Below are 17,252 nucleotides of genomic sequence, written 5' to 3'. Positions count from 1 at the left end.
GATATTAGCAGGGGGTCTTAAATTAAACTACTAAAGAGGCTCAACACTGTTTAGCTGCCAAAAGCAGTTGGAATTGGGCCTAAACAGTGTGGTAAGTCTTTAGGTGATGGCTATTGTGTCTGTTTGACCTCTTCCAAATGTCTGTGCTGGCAATAAAAAGAAAAAGTTTCCAATTTAAATAGCTAGAGAATAAAAACAATTTGCCAGTAATGTGAAAAAACCTACAGCACCTGGTGTTCCCAGGTGGTCTCCCACCCAAGTACTAACCAGGCCCAACACTGCTTAGCTTCCAAGATCAGACGAGATTGGGCCTAACCAATGTGGTATGGCTGTAGGTGAGATACAGGCACTTTTTTGCCCTCTTCTACTTCTATCACCAGGTAAGCTAATAAAAAAGTTTCCTAACTGTATTGGCTTACTGAAAAAAATCATGTGTTGGTAATGTAAAAAGACCTACAGGACATGATATTAGCAGGGGGTCTTAAATTAAACTACTAAAGAGGCTCAACACTGTTTAGCTGCCAAAAGCAGTTGTAATTGAGCCTAAACAGTGTGGTAAGTCTTTAGGTGATGGCTATTGTGTCTGTTTGACCTCTTCCAAATGTCTGTGCTGGCAATAAAAAGAAAAAGTTTCCAATATAAATAGCTAGAGAATAAAAACAATTTGCCTGTAATGTGAAAAAACCTACAGCACCTGGTGTTCCCATGTGGTCTCCCACCCAAGTACTAACCAGGCCCAACACTGCTTAGCTTCCAAGATCAGACGAGATTGGGCCTATCCAATGTGGTATGGCTGTAGGTGAGTTAAAGCCACTTTTTTGCCCTCTTCTACTTCTATCACCAGGTAAGCTAATACAAAAGTTTCCTAACTGTATTGGCTTACTGAAAAAAATCATGTGTTGGTAATGTAAAAAGACCTACAGGACATGATATTAGCAGGGGGTCTTAAATTAAACTACAAAAGAGGCTCAACACTGTTTAGCTGCCAAAAGCAGTTGGAATTGAGCCTAAACAGTGTGGTAAGTCTTTAGGTGATGGCTATTGTGTCTGTTTGACCTCTTCCAAATGTCTGTGCTGGCAATAAAAATAAAAAAGTTTCCAATATAAATAGCTAGAGAATAAAAACAATTTGCCAGTAATGTGAAAAAACCTACAGCACCTGGTGCTCCCATGTGGTCTCCCACCCAAGTACTAACCAGACCCAACACTGCTTAGCTTCGAAGATCAGACGAGATTGGGCCTATCCAATGTGGTATGGCTGTAGGTGAGTTAAAGGCACTTTTTTGCCCTCTTCTACTTCTATCACCAGGTAAGCTAATACAAAAGTTTCCTAACTGTATTGGCTTACTGAAAAAAATCATGTGTTGGTAATGTAAAAAGACCTACAGGACATGATATTAGCAGGGGGTCTTAAATTAAACTACAAAAGAGGCTCAACACTGTTTAGCTGCCAAAAGCAGTTGTAATTGAGCCTAAACAGTGTGGTAAGTCTTTAGGTGATGGCTATTGTGTCTGTTTGACCTCTTCCAAATGTCTGTGCTGGCAATAAAAAGAAAAAGTTTCCAATTTAAATAGCTAGAGAATAAAAACAATTTGCCTGTAATGTGAAAAAACCTACAGCACCTGGTGTTCCCATGTGGTCTCCCACCCAAGTACTAACCAGGCCCAACACTGCTTAGCTTCCAAGATCAGACGAGATTGGGCCTATCCAATGTGGTATGGCTGTAGGTGAAATACAGGCACTTTTTTTCCCTCTTCTACTTCTATCACCAGGTAAGCTTATAAAAAAGTTTCCTAACTGTATTGGCTTACTGAAAAAAATCATGTGTTGGTAATGTAAAAAGACCTACAGGACATGATATTAGCAGGGGGTCTTAAATTAAACTACTAAAGAGGCTCAACACTGTTTAGCTGCCAAAAGCAGTTGGAATTGGGCCTAAACAGTGTGGTAAGTCTTTAGGTGATGGCTATTGTGTTTGTTTGACCTCTTCCAAATGTCTGTGCTGGCAATAAAAAGAAAAAGTTTCATATTTAAATAGCTAGAGAATAAAAACAATTTGCCAGTAATGTGAAAAAACCTACAGCACCTGGTGTTCCCATGTGGTCTCCCACCCAAGTACTAACCAGGCCCAACACTGCTTAGCTTCCAAGATCAGACGAGATTGGGCCTATCCAATGTGGTATGGCTGTAGGTGAGATATAGTCACTTTTTTGCCCTCTTCTACTTCTATCACCAGGTAAGCTAATAAAAAAGTTTCCTAACTGTATTGGCTTACTGAAAAAAATCATGTGTTGGTAATGTAAAAAGACCTACAGGACATGATATTAGCAGGGGGTCTTAAATTAAACTACTAAAGAGGCTCAACACTGTTTAGCTGCCAAAAGCAGTTGGAATTGGGCCTAAACAGTGTGGTAAGTCTTTAGGTGATGGCTATTGTGTCTGTTTGACCTCTTCCAAATGTCTGTGCTGGCAATAAAAAGAAAAAGTTTCCAATTTAAATAGCTAGAGAATAAAAACAATTTGCCAGTAATGTGAAAAAACCTACAGCACCTGGTGTTCCCATGTGGTCTCCCACCCAAGTACTAACCAGGCCCAACACTGCTTAGCTTCCAAGATCAGACGAGATTGGGCCTATCCAATGTGGTATGGCTGTAGGTGAGTTAAAGGCACTTTTTTGCCCTCTTCTACTTCTATCACCAGGTAAGCTAATACAAAAGTTTCCTAACTGTATTGGCTTACTGAAAAAAATCATGTGTTGGTAATGTAAAAAGACCTACAGGACATGATATTAGCAGGGGGTCTTAAATTAAACTACTAAAGAGGCTCAACACTGTTTAGCTGCCAAAAGCAGTTGGAATTGGGCCTAAACAGTGTGGTAAGTCTTTAGGTGATGGCTATTGTGTCTGTTTGACCTCTTCCAAATGTCTGTGCTGGCAATAAAAAGAAAAAGTTTCCAATTTAAATAGCTAGAGAATAAAAACAATTTGCCAGTAATGTGAAAAAACCAACAGCACCTGGTGTTCCCAGGTGGTCTCCCACCCAAGTACTAACCAGGCCCAACACTGCTTAGCTTCCAAGATCAGACGAGATTGGGCCTATGCAATGTGGTATGGCTGTAGGTGAGATACAGGCACTTTTTTGCCCTCTTCTACTTCTATCACCAGGTAAGCTAATACAAAAGTTTCCTAACTGTATTGGCTTACTGAAAAAAAATCATGTGTTGGTAATGTAAAAAGACCTACAGGACATGATATTAGCAGGGGGTCTTAAATTAAACTACAAAAGAGGCTCAACACTGTTTAGCTGCCAAAAGCAGTTGGAATTGAGCCTAAACAGTGTGGTAAGTCTTTAGGTGATGGCTATTGTGTCTGTTTGACCTCTTCCAAATGTCTGTGCTGGCAATAAAAAGAAAAAGTTTCCAATTTAAATAGCTAGAGAATGAAAACAATTTGCCAGTAATGTGAAAAAACCTACAGCACCTGGTGTTCCCAGGTGGTCTCCCACCCAAGTACTAACCAGGCCCAACACTGCTTAGCTTCCAAGATCAGACGAGATTGGGCCTATCCAATGTGGTATGGCTGTAGGTGAGATACAGGCACTTTTTTGCCCTCTTCTACTTCTATCACCAGGTAAGCTAATAAAAAAGTTTCCTAACTGTATTGGCTTACTTAAAAAAAATCATGTGTTGGTAATGTAAAAAGACCTACAGGACATGATATTAGCAGGGGGTCTTAAATTAAGCTACTATACAGGCTCAACACTGTTTAGCTGCCAAAAGCAGTTGGAATTGGGCCTAAACAGTGTGGTAAGTCTTTAGGTGATGGCTATTGTGTCTGTTTGACCTCTTCCAAATGTCTGTACTGGCAATAAAAATAAAAAGTTTCCAATTTAAATAGCTAGAGAATAAAAACAATTTGCCTGTAATGTGAAAAAACATACAGCACCTGGTGTTCCCATGTGGTCTCCCACCCAAGTACTAACCAGGCCCAACACTGCTTAGCTTCCAAGATCAGGCCTATCCAATGTGGTATGGCTGTAGGTGAGATACAGGCACTTTTTTGCCCTCTTCTACTTCTATCACCAGGTAAGCTAATAAAAAAGTTTCCTAACTGTATTGGCTTACTAAAAAAAATCATGTGTTGGTAATGTAAAAAGACCTACAGGACATGATATTAGCAGGGGTCTTAAATTAAACTACTAAAGAGGCTCAACACTGTTTAGCTGCCAAAAGCAGTTGGAATTGGGCCTAAACAGTGTGGTAAGTCTTTAGGTGATGGCTATTGTGTCTGTTTGACCTCTTCCAAATGTCTGTGCTGGCAATAAAAAGAAAAAGTTTCCAATTTAAATAGCTAGAGAATAAAAACAATTTGCCAGTAATGTGAAAAAACCAACAGCACCTGGTGTTCCCAGGTGGTCTCCCACCCAAGTACTAACCAGGCCCAACACTGCTTAGCTTCCAAGATCAGACGAGATTGGGCCTATGCAATGTGGTATGGCTGTAGGTGAGATACAGGCACTTTTTTGCCCTCTTCTACTTCTATCACCAGGTAAGCTAATACAAAAGTTTCCTAACTGTATTGGCTTACTGAAAAAAAATCATGTGTTGGTAATGTAAAAAGACCTACAGGACATGATATTAGCAGGGGGTCTTAAATTAAACTACAAAAGAGGCTCAACACTGTTTAGCTGCCAAAAGCAGTTGGAATTGAGCCTAAACAGTGTGGTAAGTCTTTAGGTGATGGCTATTGTGTCTGTTTGACCTCTTCCAAATGTCTGTGCTGGCAATAAAACGAAAAAGTTTCCAATTTAAATAGCTAGAGAATGAAAACAATTTGCCAGTAATGTGAAAAAACCTACAGCACCTGGTGTTCCCAGGTGGTCTCCCACCCAAGTACTAACCAGGCCCAACACTGCTTAGCTTCCAAGATCAGACGAGATTGGGCCTATCCAATGTGGTATGGCTGTAGGTGAGATACAGGCACTTTTTTGCCCTCTTCTACTTCTATCACCAGGTAAGCTAATAAAAAAGTTTCCTAACTGTATTGGCTTACTTAAAAAAAATCATGTGTTGGTAATGTAAAAAGACCTACAGGACATGATATTAGCAGGGGGTCTTAAATTAAGCTACTATACAGGCTCAACACTGTTTAGCTGCCAAAAGCAGTTGGAATTGGGCCTAAACAGTGTGGTAAGTCTTTAGGTGATGGCTATTGTGTCTGTTTGACCTCTTCCAAATGTCTGTACTGGCAATAAAAATAAAAAGTTTCCAATTTAAATAGCTAGAGAATAAAAACAATTTGCCTGTAATGTGAAAAAACATACAGCACCTGGTGTTCCCATGTGGTCTCCCACCCAAGTACTAACCAGGCCCAACACTGCTTAGCTTCCAAGATCAGGCCTATCCAATGTGGTATGGCTGTAGGTGAGATACAGGCACTTTTTTGCCCTCTTCTACTTCTATCACCAGGTAAGCTAATAAAAAAGTTTCCTAACTGTATTGGCTTACTGAAAAAAATCATGTGTTGGTAATGTAAAAAGACCTACAGGACATGATATTAGCAGGGGTCTTAAATTAAACTACTAAAGAGGCTCAACACTGTTTAGCTGCCAAAAGCAGTTGGAATTGGGCCTAAACAGTGTGGTAAGTCTTTAGGTGATGGCTATTGTGTCTGTTTGACCTCTTCCAAATGTCTGTACTGGCAATAAAAAGAAAAAGTTTCCAATTTAAATAGCTAGAGAATAAAAACAATTTGCCTGTAATGTGAAAAAACCTACAGCACCTGGTGTTCCCATGTGGTCTCCCACCCAAGTACTAACCAGGCCCATCACTGCTTAGCTTCCAAGATCAGATGAGATTGGGCCTATCCAATGTGGTATGGCTGTAGGTGAGATACAGGCACTTTTTTGCCCTCTTCTACTTCTATCACCAGGTAAGCTAATAAAAAAGTTTCCTAACTGTATTGGCTTACTGAAAAAAATCATGTGTTGGTAATGTAAAAAGACCTACAGGACATGATATTAGCAGGGGGTCTTAAATTAAACTACTAAAGAGGCTCAACACTGTTTAGCTGCCAAAAGCAGTTGGAATTGGGCCTAAACAGTTTGGTAAGTCTTTAGGTGATGGCTATTGTGTCTGTTTGACCTCTTCCAAATGTCTGTGCTGGCAATAAAAAGAAAAAGTTTCCTATTTAAATAGCTAGAGAATAAAATAATTTGCCAGTAATGTGAAAAAACCTACAGCACCTGGTGTTCCCATGTGGTCTCCCACCCAAGTACTAACCAGGCCCAACACTGCTTAGCTTCCAAGATCAGACGAGATTGGGCCTACCCAATGTGGTATGGCTGTAGGTGAGTTAAAGGCACTTTTTTGCCCTCTTCTACTTCTATCACCAGGTAAGCTAATACAAAAGTTTCCTAACTGTATTGGCTTACTGAAAAAAATCATGTGTTGGTAATGTAAAAAGACCTACAGGACATGATATTAGCAGGGGGGTCTTAAATTAAACTACAAAAGAGGCTCAACACTGTTTAGCTGCCAAAAGCAGTTGGAATTGGGCCTAAACAGTGTGGTAAGTCTTTAGGTGATGGCTATTGTGTCTGTTTGACCTCTTCCAAATGTCTGTACTGGCAATAAAAAGAAAAAGTTTCCAATTTAAATAGCTAGAGAATAAAAACAATTTGCCTGTAATGTGAAAAAACCTACAGCACCTGGTGTTCCCATGTGGTCTCCCACCCAAGTACTAACCAGGCCCATCACTGCTTAGCTTCCAAGATCAGATGAGATTGGGCCTATCCAATGTGGTATGGCTGTAGGTGAGATACAGGCACTTTTTTGCCCTCTTCTACTTCTATCACCAGGTAAGCTAATAAAAAAGTTTCCTAACTGTATTGGCTTACTGAAAAAAATCATGTGTTGGTAATGTAAAAAGACCTACAGGACATGATATTAGCAGGGGGTCTTAAATTAAACTACTAAAGAGGCTCAACACTGTTTAGCTGCCAAAAGCAGTTGGAATTGGGCCTAAACAGTTTGGTAAGTCTTTAGGTGATGGCTATTGTGTCTGTTTGACCTCTTCCAAATGTCTGTGCTGGCAATAAAAAGAAAAAGTTTCCTATTTAAATAGCTAGAGAATAAAATAATTTGCCAGTAATGTGAAAAAACCTACAGCACCTGGTGTTCCCATGTGGTCTCCCACCCAAGTACTAACCAGGCCCAACACTGCTTAGCTTCCAAGATCAGACGAGATTGGGCCTATCCAATGTGGTATGGCTGTAGGTGAGTTAAAGGCACTTTTTTGCCCTCTTCTACTTCTATCACCAGGTAAGCTAATACAAAAGTTTCCTAACTGTATTGGCTTACTGAAAAAAATCATGTGTTGGTAATGTAAAAAGACCTACAGGACATGATATTAGCAGGGGGGTCTTAAATTAAACTACAAAAGAGGCTCAACACTGTTTAGCTGCCAAAAGCAGTTGGAATTGGGCCTAAACAGTGTGGTAAGTCTTTAGGTGATGGCTATTGTGTCTGTTTGACCTCTTCCAAATGTCTGTACTGGCAATAAAAAGAAAAAGTTTCCAATTTAAATAGCTAGAGAATAAAAACAATTTGCCTGTAATGTGAAAAAACCTACAGCACCTGGTGTTCCCAAGTGGTCTCCCACCCAAGTACTAACCAGGCTCAACACTGCTTAGCTTCCAAGATCAGACGAGATTGGGCCTATCCAATGTGGTATGGCTGTAGGTGAGATACAGGCACTTTTTTGCCCTCTTCTACTTCTATCACCAGGTAAGCTAATACAAAAGTTTCCTAACTGTATTGGCTTACTGAAAAAATTCATGTGTTGGTAATGTAAAAAGACCTACAGGACATGATATTAGCAAGGGGTCTTAAATTAAACTACAAAAGAGGCTCAACACTGTTTAGCTGCCAAAAGTAGTTGGAATTGAGCCTAAACAGTGTGGTAAGTCTTTAGGTGATGGCTATTGTGTCTGTTTGACCTCTTCCAAATGTCTGTGCTGGCAATAAAAAGAAAAAGTTTACAATTTAAATAGCTAGAGAATAAAAACAATTTGCCAGTAATGTGAAAAAACCTACAGCACCTGGTGTTCCCAGGTGGTCTACCACCCAAGTACTAACCAGGCCCAACACTGCTTAGCTTCCAAGATCAGACGAGATTGGGCCTATCCATTGTGGTATGGCTGTAGGTGAGATACAGGCACTTTTTTGCCCTCTTCTACTTCTATCACCAGGTAAGCTAATAAAAAAGTTTCCTAACTGTATTGGCTTACTTAAAAAAAATCATGTGTTGGTAATGTAAAAAGACCTACAGGACATGATATTAGCAGGGGGTCTTAAATTAAACTACTAAACAGGCTCAACACTGTTTAGCTGCCAAAAGCAGTTGGAATTGGGCCTAAACAGTGTGGTAAGTCTTTAGGTGATGGCTATTGTGTCTGTTTGACCTCTTCCAAATGTCTGTACTGGCAATAAAAAGAAAAAGTTTCCAATTTAAATAGCTAGAGAATAAAAACAATTTGCCTGTAATGTGAAAAAACCTACAGCACCTGGTGTTCCCATGTGGTCTCCCACCCAAGTACTAACCAGGCCCAACACTGCTTAGCTTCCAAGATCAGACGAGATTGGGCATATCCAATGTGGTATGGCTGTAGGTGAGATACAGGCACTTTTTTGCCCTCTTCTACTTCTATCACCAGGTAAGCTAATAAAAAAGTTTCCTAACTGTATTGGCTTACTGAAAAAAATCATGTGTTGGTAATGTAAAAAGACCTACAGGACATGATATTAGCAGGGGGTCTTAAATTAAACTACAAAAGAGGCTCAACACTGTTTAGCTGCCAAAAGCAGTTGGAATTGAGCCTAAACAATGTGGTAAGTCTTTAGGTGATGGCTATTGTGTCTGTTTGACCTCTTCCAAATGTCTGTGCTGGCAATAAAAAGAAAAAGTTTCCAATATAAATAGCTAGAGAATAAAAACAATTTGCCAGTAATGTGAAAAAACCTACAGCACCTGGTGTTCCCATGTGGTCTCCCACCTAAGTACTAACCAGGCCCAACACTGCTAAGCTTCCAAGATCAGACGAGATTGGGCCTATCCAATGTGGTATGGCTGTAGGTGAGATACAGGCACTTTTTTGCCCTCTTCTACTTCTATCACCTGGTAAGCTTATAAAAAAGTTTCCTAACTGTATTGGCTTACTGAAAAAAATCATGTGTTGGTAATGTAAAAAGACCTACAGGACATGATATTAGCAGGGGGTCTTAAATTAAACTACTAAACAGGCTCAACACTGTTTAGCTGCCAAAAGCAGTTGGAATTGAGCCTAAACAGTGTGGTAAGTCTTTAGGTGATGGCTATTGTGTCTGTTTGACCTCTTCCAAATGTCTGTGCTGGCAATAAAAAGAAAAAGTTTCCAATATAAATAGCTAGAGAATAAAAACAATTTGCCAGTAATGTGAAAAAACCTACAGCACCTGGTTTTCCCAGGTGGTCTCCCACCTAAGTACTAACCAGGCCCAACACTGCTTAGCTTCCAAGATCAGACGAGATTGGGCCTATCCAATGTGGTATGGCTGTAGGTGAGATACAGGCACTTTTTTGCCCTCTTCTACTTCTATCACCAGGTAAGCTAATACAAAAGTTTCCTAACTGTATTGGCTTACTGAAAAAAATCATGTGTTGATAATGTAAAAAGACCTACAGGACATGATATTAGCAGGGGGTCTTAAATTAAACTACAAAAGAGGCTCAACACTGTTTAGCTGCCAAAAGCAGTTGGAATTGAGCCTAAACAGTGTGGTAAGTCTTTAGGTGATGGCTATTGTGTCTGTTTGACCTCTTCCAAATGTCTGTACTGGCAATAAAAAGAAAAAAGTTTCCAATTTAAATAGCTAGAGAATAAAAACAATTTGCCAGTAATGTGAAAAAACCTACAGCACCTGGTGTTCCCATGTGGTCTCCCACCTAAGCACTAACCAGGCCCAACACTGCTTAGCTTCCAAGATCAGACGACATTGGGCCTACTCAATGTGGTATGGCTGCAGGTGAGATACAGGCACTTTTTTGCCCTCTTCTACTTCTATCACCTGGTAAGCTAATAAAAAAGTTTCCTAACTGTATTGGCTTACTGAAAAAAATCATGTGTTGGTAATGTAAAAAGACCTGCAGGACATGATATTAGCAGGGGGGTCTTAAATTAAACTACTAAAGAGGCTCAACACTGTTAAGCTGCCAAAAGCAGTTGGAATTGGGCCTAAACAGTGTGGTAAGTCTTTAGGTGATGGCTATTGTGTCTGTTTGACCTCTTCCAAATGTCTGTGCTGGCAATAAAAAGAAATAGTTTCCAATTTAAATAGCTAGAGAATAAAAACAATTTGCCTGTAATGTGAAAAAACCTACAGCACCTGGTGTTCCCAGGTGGTCTCCCACCCAAGTACTAACCAGGCCCAACACTGCTTAGCTTCCAAGATCAGACAAGATTGGGCCTATCCAATGTGGTATAGCTGTAGATGAAATGCAGGCACTTTTTTGCCCTCTTCTACTTCTTTCACAAGGTAAGCTAATAAAAAAGTTTCCTAACTGTATTGGCTTACTGAAAAAAATCATGTGTTGGTAATGTAAAAAGACCTACAGGACATGATATTAGCAGGGGGTCTTAAATTAAACTACTAAAGAGGCTCAACACTGTTTAGCTGCCAAAAGCAGTTGGAATTGGGCCTAAACAGTGTGGTAAGTCTTTAGGTGATGGCTATTGTGTCTGTTTGACCTCTTCCAAATGTCTGTGCTGGCAATAAAAAGAAAATGTTTCCTATTTAAATAGCTAGAGAATAAAAACAATTTGCCAGTAATGTGAAAAAACCTACAGCACCTGGTGTTCCCATGTGGTCTCCCACCCAAGTACTAACCAGGCCCAACACTGCTTAGCTTCCAAGATCAGACGAGATTGGGCCTATCCAACGTGGTATGGCTGTAGGTGAGCTAAAGGCACTTTTTTGCCCTCTTCTACTTCTATCACCAGGTAAGCTAATACAAAAGTTTCCTAATTGTATTGGCTTACTGAAAAAAATCATGTGTTGGTAATGTAAAAAGACCTACAGGACATGATATTAGCAGGGGGTCTTAAATTAAACTACAAAAGAGGCTCAACACTGTTTAGCTGCCAAAAGCAGTTGGAATTGAGCCTAAACAGTGTGGTAAGTCTTTAGGTGATGGCTATTGTGTCTGTTTGACCTCTTCCAAATGTCTGTGCTGGCAATAAAAAGAAAAAGTTTCCAATATAAATAGCTAGAGAATAAAAACAATTTGCCTGTAATGTGAAAAAACCTACAGCACCTGGTGTTCCCAGGTGGTCTCCCACCCAAGTACTAACCAGGCCCAACACTGCTTAGCTTCCAAGATCAGACGAGATTGGGCCTATCCAATGTGGTATGGCTGTAGGTGAGTTAAAGCCACTTTTTTGCCCTCTTCTACTTCTATCACCAGGTAAGCTAATACAAAAGTTTCCTAACTGTATTGGTTTACTGAAAAAAATCATGTGTTGGTAATGTAAAAAGACCTACAGGACATGACATTAGCAGGGGGTCTTAAATTAAACTACAAAAGAGGCTCCACACTGTTTAGCTGCCAAAAGCAGTTGTAATTGAGCCTAAACAGTGTGGTAAGTCTTTAGGTGATGGCTATTGTGTCTGTTTGACCTCTTCCAAATGTCTGTGCTGGCAATAAAAAGAAAAAGTTTCCAATTTAAATAGCTAGAGAATGAAAACAATTTGCCAGTAATGTGAAAAAACCTACAGCACCTGGTGTTCCCAGGTGGTCTCCCACCCAAGTACTAACCAGGCCCAACACTGCTTAGCTTCCAAGATCAGACGAGATTGGGCCTATCCAATGTGGTATGGCTGTAGGTGAGATACAGGCACTTTTTTGCCCTCTTCTACTTCTATCACCAGGTAGTCTAATAAAAAAGTTTCCTAACTGTATTGGCTTACTTAAAAAAAATCATGTGTTGGTAATGTAAAAAGACCTACAGGACATGATATTAGCAGGGGGTCTTAAATTAAGCTACTATACAGGCTCAACACTGTTTAGCTGCCAAAAGCAGTTGGAATTGGGCCTAAACAGTGTGGTAAGTCTTTAGGTGATGGCTATTGTGTCTGTTTGACCTCTTCCAAATGTCTGTACTGGCAATAAAAATAAAAAGTTTCCAATTTAAATAGCTAGAGAATAAAAACAATTTGCCTGTAATGTGAAAAAACATACAGCACCTGGTGTTCCCATGTGGTCTCCCACCCAAGTACTAACCAGGCCCAACACTGCTTAGCTTCCAAGATCAGGCCTATCCAATGTGGTATGGCTGTAGGTGAGATACAGGCACTTTTTTGCCCTCTTCTACTTCTATCACCAGGTAAGCTAATAAAAAAGTTTCCTAACTGTATTGGCTTACTGAAAAAAATCATGTGTTGGTAATGTAAAAAGACCTACAGGACATGATATTAGCAGGGGGTCTTAAATTAAACTACTAAAGAGGCTCAACACTGTTTAGCTGCCAAAAGCAGTTGGAATTGGGCCTAAACAGTGTGGTAAGTCTTTAGGTGATGGCTATTGTGTCTGTTTGACCTCTTCCAAATGTCTGTACTGGCAATAAAAAGAAAAAGTTTCCAATTTAAATAGCTAGAGAATAAAAACAATTTGCCTGTAATGTGAAAAAACCTACAGCACCTGGTGTTCACATGTGGTCTCCCACCCAAGTACTAACCAGGAACAACACTGCTTAGCTTCCAAGATCAGATGAGATTGGGCCTACCCAATGTGGTATGGCTGTAGGTGAGATACAGGCACTTTTTTGCCCTCTTCTACTTCTATCACCAGGTAAGCTAATAAAAAAGTTTCCTAACTGTATTGGCTTACTGAAAAAAATCATGTGTTGGTAATGTAAAAAGACCTACAGGACATGATATTAGCAGGGGGTCTTAAATTAAACTACTAAACAGGCTCAACACTGTTTAGCTGCCAAAAGCAGTTGGAATTGGGCCTAAACAGTTTGGTAAGTCTTTAGGTGATGGCTATTGTGTCTGTTTGACCTCTTCCAAATGTCTGTGCTGGCAATAAAAAGAAAAAGTTTCCTATTTAAATAGCTAGAGAATAAAATAATTTGCCAGTAATGTGAAAAAACCTACAGCACCTGGTTTTCCCAGGTGGTCTCCCACCCAAGTACTAACCAGGCCCAACACTGCTTAGCTTCCAAGATCAGACGAGATTGGGCCTATCCAATGTGGTATGGCTGTAGGTGAGATACAGGCACTTTTTTGCCCTCTTCTACTTCTATCACCAGGTAAGCTAATACAAAAGTTTCCTAACTGTATTGGCTTACTGAAAAAAATCATGTGTTGATAATGTAAAAAGACCTACAGGACATGATATTAGCAGGGGGTCTTAAATTAAACTACAAAAGAGGCTCAACACTGTTTAGCTGCCAAAAGCAGTTGGAATTGAGCCTAAACAGTGTGGTAAGTCTTTAGGTGATGGCTATTGTGTCTGTTTGACCTCTTCCAAATGTCTGTACTGGCAATAAAAAGAAAAAAGTTTCCAATTTAAATAGCTAGAGAATAAAAACAATTTGCCAGTAATGTGAAAAAACCTACAGCACCTGGTGTTCCCATGTGGTCTCCCACCTAAGCACTAACCAGGCCCAACACTGCTTAGCTTCCAAGATCAGACGACATTGGGCCTACTCAATGTGGTATGGCTGCAGGTGAGATACAGGCACTTTTTTGCCCTCTTCTACTTCTATCACCTGGTAAGCTAATAAAAAAGTTTCCTAACTGTATTGGCTTACTGAAAAAAATCATGTGTTGGTAATGTAAAAAGACCTGCAGGACATGATATTAGCAGGGGGGTCTTAAATTAAACTACTAAAGAGGCTCAACACTGTTAAGCTGCCAAAAGCAGTTGGAATTGGGCCTAAACAGTGTGGTAAGTCTTTAGGTGATGGCTATTGTGTCTGTTTGACCTCTTCCAAATGTCTGTGCTGGCAATAAAAAGAAATAGTTTCCAATTTAAATAGCTAGAGAATAAAAACAATTTGCCTGTAATGTGAAAAAACCTACAGCACCTGGTGTTCCCAGGTGGTCTCCCACCCAAGTACTAACCAGGCCCAACACTGCTTAGCTTCCAAGATCAGACAAGATTGGGCCTATCCAATGTGGTATAGCTGTAGATGGAATGCAGGCACTTTTTTGCCCTCTTCTACTTCTTTCACAAGGTAAGCTAATAAAAAAGTTTCCTAACTGTATTGGCTTACTGAAAAAAATCATGTGTTGGTAATGTAAAAAGACCTACAGGACATGATATTAGCAGGGGGTCTTAAATTAAACTACTAAAGAGGCTCAACACTGTTTAGCTGCCAAAAGCAGTTGGAATTGGGCCTAAACAGTGTGGTAAGTCTTTAGGTGATGGCTATTGTGTCTGTTTGACCTCTTCCAAATGTCTGTGCTGGCAATAAAAAGAAAAAGTTTCCTATTTAAATAGCTAGAGAATAAAAACAATTTGCCAGTAATGTGAAAAAACCTACAGCACCTGGTGTTCCCATGTGGTCTCCCACCCAAGTACTAACCAGGCCCAACACTGCTTAGCTTCCAAGATCAGACGAGATTGGGCCTATCCAACGTGGTATGGCTGTAGGTGAGCTAAAGGCACTTTTTTGCCCTCTTCTACTTCTATCACCAGGTAAGCTAATACAAAAGTTTCCTAATTGTATTGGCTTACTGAAAAAAATCATGTGTTGGTAATGTAAAAAGACCTACAGGACATGATATTAGCAGGGGGTCTTAAATTAAACTACAAAAGAGGCTCAACACTGTTTAGCTGCCAAAAGCAGTTGGAATTGAGCCTAAACAGTGTGGTAAGTCTTTAGGTGATGGCTATTGTGTCTGTTTGACCTCTTCCAAATGTCTGTGCTGGCAATAAAAAGAAAAAGTTTCCAATATAAATAGCTAGAGAATAAAAACAATTTGCCTGTAATGTGAAAAAACCTACCGCACCTGGTGTTCCCAGGTGGTCTCCCACCCAAGTACTAACCAGGCCCAACACTGCTTAGCTTCCAAGATCAGACGAGATTGGGCCTATCCAATGTGGTATGGCTGTAGGTGAGTTAAAGCCACTTTTTTGCCCTCTTCTACTTCTATCACCAGGTAAGCTAATACAAAAGTTTCCTAACTGTATTGGTTTACTGAAAAAAATCATGTGTTGGTAATGTAAAAAGACCTACAGGACATGACATTAGCAGGGGGTCTTAAATTAAACTACAAAAGAGGCTCCACACTGTTTAGCTGCCAAAAGCAGTTGTAATTGAGCCTAAACAGTGTGGTAAGTCTTTAGGTGATGGCTATTGTGTCTGTTTGACCTCTTCCAAATGTCTGTGCTGGCAATAAAAAGAAAAAGTTTCCAATTTAAATAGCTAGAGAATGAAAACAATTTGCCAGTAATGTGAAAAAACCTACAGCACCTGGTGTTCCCAGGTGGTCTCCCACCCAAGTACTAACCAGGCCCAACACTGCTTAGCTTCCAAGATCAGACGAGATTGGGCCTATCCAATGTGGTATGGCTGTAGGTGAGATACAGGCACTTTTTTGCCCTCTTCTACTTCTATCACCAGGTAGTCTAATAAAAAAGTTTCCTAACTGTATTGGCTTACTTAAAAAAAATCATGTGTTGGTAATGTAAAAAGACCTACAGGACATGATATTAGCAGGGGGTCTTAAATTAAGCTACTATACAGGCTCAACACTGTTTAGCTGCCAAAAGCAGTTGGAATTGGGCCTAAACAGTGTGGTAAGTCTTTAGGTGATGGCTATTGTGTCTGTTTGACCTCTTCCAAATGTCTGTACTGGCAATAAAAATAAAAAGTTTCCAATTTAAATAGCTAGAGAATAAAAACAATTTGCCTGTAATGTGAAAAAACATACAGCACCTGGTGTTCCCATGTGGTCTCCCACCCAAGTACTAACCAGGCCCAACACTGCTTAGCTTCCAAGATCAGGCCTATCCAATGTGGTATGGCTGTAGGTGAGATACAGGCACTTTTTTGCCCTCTTCTACTTCTATCACCAGGTAAGCTAATAAAAAAGTTTCCTAACTGTATTGGCTTACTGAAAAAAATCATGTGTTGGTAATGTAAAAAGACCTACAGGACATGATATTAGCAGGGGGTCTTAAATTAAACTACTAAAGAGGCTCAACACTGTTTAGCTGCCAAAAGCAGTTGGAATTGGGCCTAAACAGTGTGGTAAGTCTTTAGGTGATGGCTATTGTGTCTGTTTGACCTCTTCCAAATGTCTGTACTGGCAATAAAAAGAAAAAGTTTCCAATTTAAATAGCTAGAGAATAAAAACAATTTGCCTGTAATGTGAAAAAACCTACAGCACCTGGTGTTCACATGTGGTCTCCCACCCAAGTACTAACCAGGCACAACACTGCTTAGCTTCCAAGATCAGATGAGATTGGGCCTACCCAATGTGGTATGGCTGTAGGTGAGATACAGGCACTTTTTTGCCCTCTTCTACTTCTATCACCAGGTAAGCTAATAAAAAAGTTTCCTAACTGTATTGGCTTACTGAAAAAAATCATGTGTTGGTAATGTAAAAAGACCTACAGGACATGATATTAGCAGGGGGTCTTAAATTAAACTACTAAAGAGGCTCAACACTGTTTAGCTGCCAAAAGCAGTTGGAATTGGGCCTAAACAGTTTGGTAAGTCTTTAGGTGATGGCTATTGTGTCTGTTTGACCTCTTCCAAATGTCTGTGCTGGCAATAAAAAGAAAAAGTTTCCTATTTAAATAGCTAGAGAATAAAATAATTTGCCAGTAATGTGAAAAAACCTACAGCACCTGGTGTTCCCATGTGGTCTCCCACCCAAGTACTAACCAGGCCCAACACTGCTTAGCTTCCAAGATCAGACGAGATTGGGCCTACCCAATGTGGTATGGCTGTAGGTGAGTTAAAGGCACTTTTTTGCCCTCTTCTACTTCTATCACCAGGTAAGCTAATACAAAAGTTTCCTAACTGTATTGGCTTACTGAAAAAAATCATGTGTTGGTAATGTAAAAAGACCTACAGGACATGATATTAGCAGGGGGGTCTTAAATTAAACTACAAAAGAGGCTCAACACTGTTTAGCTGCCAAAAGCAGTTGGAATTGGGCCTAAACAGTGTGGTAAGTCTTTAGGTGATGGCTATT

The 17,252-nt window shown here is 40.0% G+C and overlaps 28 non-coding genes and 9 pseudogenes across 28 annotated transcripts; all 37 read right to left on the bottom strand.

Annotated features, from left to right (window-relative positions):
- Positions 1–218: 218 nt before the first annotated feature.
- LOC146014025 (5S ribosomal RNA) lies at positions 219–337 on the bottom strand. The gene has a single exon (XR_014446985.1). It is a non-coding gene; the product is annotated as a 5S ribosomal RNA (ribosomal RNA).
- A 345-nt stretch (positions 338–682) lies between these two features.
- Positions 683–801, bottom strand: LOC146013084 (5S ribosomal RNA). The gene has a single exon (XR_014446069.1). It is a non-coding gene; the product is annotated as a 5S ribosomal RNA (ribosomal RNA).
- A 346-nt stretch (positions 802–1,147) lies between these two features.
- Positions 1,148–1,266, bottom strand: LOC146010765 (5S ribosomal RNA; annotated as a pseudogene).
- A 345-nt stretch (positions 1,267–1,611) lies between these two features.
- Positions 1,612–1,730, bottom strand: LOC146013082 (5S ribosomal RNA). The gene has a single exon (XR_014446068.1). It is a non-coding gene; the product is annotated as a 5S ribosomal RNA (ribosomal RNA).
- Positions 1,731–2,075: 345 nt separating this feature from the next.
- Positions 2,076–2,194, bottom strand: LOC146013081 (5S ribosomal RNA). Its single transcript, XR_014446067.1, has one exon. It is a non-coding gene; the product is annotated as a 5S ribosomal RNA (ribosomal RNA).
- Positions 2,195–2,539: 345 nt separating this feature from the next.
- On the bottom strand, positions 2,540–2,658 carry LOC146013080 (5S ribosomal RNA). Its single transcript, XR_014446066.1, has one exon. It is a non-coding gene; the product is annotated as a 5S ribosomal RNA (ribosomal RNA).
- Positions 2,659–3,003: 345 nt separating this feature from the next.
- On the bottom strand, positions 3,004–3,122 carry LOC146015754 (5S ribosomal RNA). Its single transcript, XR_014448666.1, has one exon. It is a non-coding gene; the product is annotated as a 5S ribosomal RNA (ribosomal RNA).
- A 346-nt stretch (positions 3,123–3,468) lies between these two features.
- On the bottom strand, positions 3,469–3,587 carry LOC146014479 (5S ribosomal RNA). Its single transcript, XR_014447432.1, has one exon. It is a non-coding gene; the product is annotated as a 5S ribosomal RNA (ribosomal RNA).
- A 346-nt stretch (positions 3,588–3,933) lies between these two features.
- LOC146011562 (5S ribosomal RNA) lies at positions 3,934–4,042 on the bottom strand (annotated as a pseudogene).
- A 344-nt stretch (positions 4,043–4,386) lies between these two features.
- Positions 4,387–4,505, bottom strand: LOC146015753 (5S ribosomal RNA). Its single transcript, XR_014448665.1, has one exon. It is a non-coding gene; the product is annotated as a 5S ribosomal RNA (ribosomal RNA).
- Positions 4,506–4,851: 346 nt separating this feature from the next.
- Positions 4,852–4,970, bottom strand: LOC146014467 (5S ribosomal RNA). Its single transcript, XR_014447420.1, has one exon. It is a non-coding gene; the product is annotated as a 5S ribosomal RNA (ribosomal RNA).
- A 346-nt stretch (positions 4,971–5,316) lies between these two features.
- On the bottom strand, positions 5,317–5,425 carry LOC146011561 (5S ribosomal RNA; annotated as a pseudogene).
- A 344-nt stretch (positions 5,426–5,769) lies between these two features.
- Positions 5,770–5,888, bottom strand: LOC146014001 (5S ribosomal RNA). Its single transcript, XR_014446961.1, has one exon. It is a non-coding gene; the product is annotated as a 5S ribosomal RNA (ribosomal RNA).
- Positions 5,889–6,232: 344 nt separating this feature from the next.
- Positions 6,233–6,351, bottom strand: LOC146014711 (5S ribosomal RNA). The gene has a single exon (XR_014447656.1). It is a non-coding gene; the product is annotated as a 5S ribosomal RNA (ribosomal RNA).
- Positions 6,352–6,697: 346 nt separating this feature from the next.
- On the bottom strand, positions 6,698–6,816 carry LOC146014000 (5S ribosomal RNA). Its single transcript, XR_014446960.1, has one exon. It is a non-coding gene; the product is annotated as a 5S ribosomal RNA (ribosomal RNA).
- Positions 6,817–7,160: 344 nt separating this feature from the next.
- LOC146013079 (5S ribosomal RNA) lies at positions 7,161–7,279 on the bottom strand. Its single transcript, XR_014446065.1, has one exon. It is a non-coding gene; the product is annotated as a 5S ribosomal RNA (ribosomal RNA).
- A 346-nt stretch (positions 7,280–7,625) lies between these two features.
- LOC146016428 (5S ribosomal RNA) lies at positions 7,626–7,744 on the bottom strand. Its single transcript, XR_014449320.1, has one exon. It is a non-coding gene; the product is annotated as a 5S ribosomal RNA (ribosomal RNA).
- Positions 7,745–8,089: 345 nt separating this feature from the next.
- Positions 8,090–8,208, bottom strand: LOC146016064 (5S ribosomal RNA). The gene has a single exon (XR_014448966.1). It is a non-coding gene; the product is annotated as a 5S ribosomal RNA (ribosomal RNA).
- Positions 8,209–8,554: 346 nt separating this feature from the next.
- Positions 8,555–8,673, bottom strand: LOC146013208 (5S ribosomal RNA). Its single transcript, XR_014446189.1, has one exon. It is a non-coding gene; the product is annotated as a 5S ribosomal RNA (ribosomal RNA).
- A 345-nt stretch (positions 8,674–9,018) lies between these two features.
- Positions 9,019–9,137, bottom strand: LOC146016917 (5S ribosomal RNA). Its single transcript, XR_014449796.1, has one exon. It is a non-coding gene; the product is annotated as a 5S ribosomal RNA (ribosomal RNA).
- Positions 9,138–9,482: 345 nt separating this feature from the next.
- LOC146013942 (5S ribosomal RNA) lies at positions 9,483–9,601 on the bottom strand. The gene has a single exon (XR_014446904.1). It is a non-coding gene; the product is annotated as a 5S ribosomal RNA (ribosomal RNA).
- A 346-nt stretch (positions 9,602–9,947) lies between these two features.
- Positions 9,948–10,066, bottom strand: LOC146011415 (5S ribosomal RNA; annotated as a pseudogene).
- Positions 10,067–10,412: 346 nt separating this feature from the next.
- Positions 10,413–10,531, bottom strand: LOC146017081 (5S ribosomal RNA). The gene has a single exon (XR_014449955.1). It is a non-coding gene; the product is annotated as a 5S ribosomal RNA (ribosomal RNA).
- A 345-nt stretch (positions 10,532–10,876) lies between these two features.
- On the bottom strand, positions 10,877–10,995 carry LOC146014306 (5S ribosomal RNA). The gene has a single exon (XR_014447255.1). It is a non-coding gene; the product is annotated as a 5S ribosomal RNA (ribosomal RNA).
- A 345-nt stretch (positions 10,996–11,340) lies between these two features.
- Positions 11,341–11,459, bottom strand: LOC146014456 (5S ribosomal RNA). The gene has a single exon (XR_014447409.1). It is a non-coding gene; the product is annotated as a 5S ribosomal RNA (ribosomal RNA).
- A 345-nt stretch (positions 11,460–11,804) lies between these two features.
- LOC146014444 (5S ribosomal RNA) lies at positions 11,805–11,923 on the bottom strand. Its single transcript, XR_014447398.1, has one exon. It is a non-coding gene; the product is annotated as a 5S ribosomal RNA (ribosomal RNA).
- Positions 11,924–12,269: 346 nt separating this feature from the next.
- Positions 12,270–12,378, bottom strand: LOC146011560 (5S ribosomal RNA; annotated as a pseudogene).
- Positions 12,379–12,723: 345 nt separating this feature from the next.
- LOC146011161 (5S ribosomal RNA) lies at positions 12,724–12,842 on the bottom strand (annotated as a pseudogene).
- A 344-nt stretch (positions 12,843–13,186) lies between these two features.
- On the bottom strand, positions 13,187–13,305 carry LOC146013441 (5S ribosomal RNA). The gene has a single exon (XR_014446417.1). It is a non-coding gene; the product is annotated as a 5S ribosomal RNA (ribosomal RNA).
- Positions 13,306–13,651: 346 nt separating this feature from the next.
- On the bottom strand, positions 13,652–13,770 carry LOC146011413 (5S ribosomal RNA; annotated as a pseudogene).
- A 346-nt stretch (positions 13,771–14,116) lies between these two features.
- On the bottom strand, positions 14,117–14,235 carry LOC146017079 (5S ribosomal RNA). The gene has a single exon (XR_014449953.1). It is a non-coding gene; the product is annotated as a 5S ribosomal RNA (ribosomal RNA).
- Positions 14,236–14,580: 345 nt separating this feature from the next.
- On the bottom strand, positions 14,581–14,699 carry LOC146014304 (5S ribosomal RNA). Its single transcript, XR_014447253.1, has one exon. It is a non-coding gene; the product is annotated as a 5S ribosomal RNA (ribosomal RNA).
- Positions 14,700–15,044: 345 nt separating this feature from the next.
- On the bottom strand, positions 15,045–15,163 carry LOC146015458 (5S ribosomal RNA). The gene has a single exon (XR_014448379.1). It is a non-coding gene; the product is annotated as a 5S ribosomal RNA (ribosomal RNA).
- Positions 15,164–15,508: 345 nt separating this feature from the next.
- On the bottom strand, positions 15,509–15,627 carry LOC146014431 (5S ribosomal RNA). Its single transcript, XR_014447387.1, has one exon. It is a non-coding gene; the product is annotated as a 5S ribosomal RNA (ribosomal RNA).
- Positions 15,628–15,973: 346 nt separating this feature from the next.
- LOC146011559 (5S ribosomal RNA) lies at positions 15,974–16,082 on the bottom strand (annotated as a pseudogene).
- A 345-nt stretch (positions 16,083–16,427) lies between these two features.
- On the bottom strand, positions 16,428–16,546 carry LOC146010522 (5S ribosomal RNA; annotated as a pseudogene).
- A 344-nt stretch (positions 16,547–16,890) lies between these two features.
- LOC146014709 (5S ribosomal RNA) lies at positions 16,891–17,009 on the bottom strand. Its single transcript, XR_014447654.1, has one exon. It is a non-coding gene; the product is annotated as a 5S ribosomal RNA (ribosomal RNA).
- Positions 17,010–17,252: the final 243 nt, after the last annotated feature.

Source organism: Crinia signifera, chromosome 6 (assembly GCF_055691185.1).
Source record: "Crinia signifera chromosome 6, ASM5569118v1, whole genome shotgun sequence".
In the NCBI taxonomy this organism is placed as follows: Eukaryota; Metazoa; Chordata; class Amphibia; order Anura; family Myobatrachidae; genus Crinia; species Crinia signifera.
This window is presented reverse-complemented; position numbering and strand designations above follow the sequence as displayed.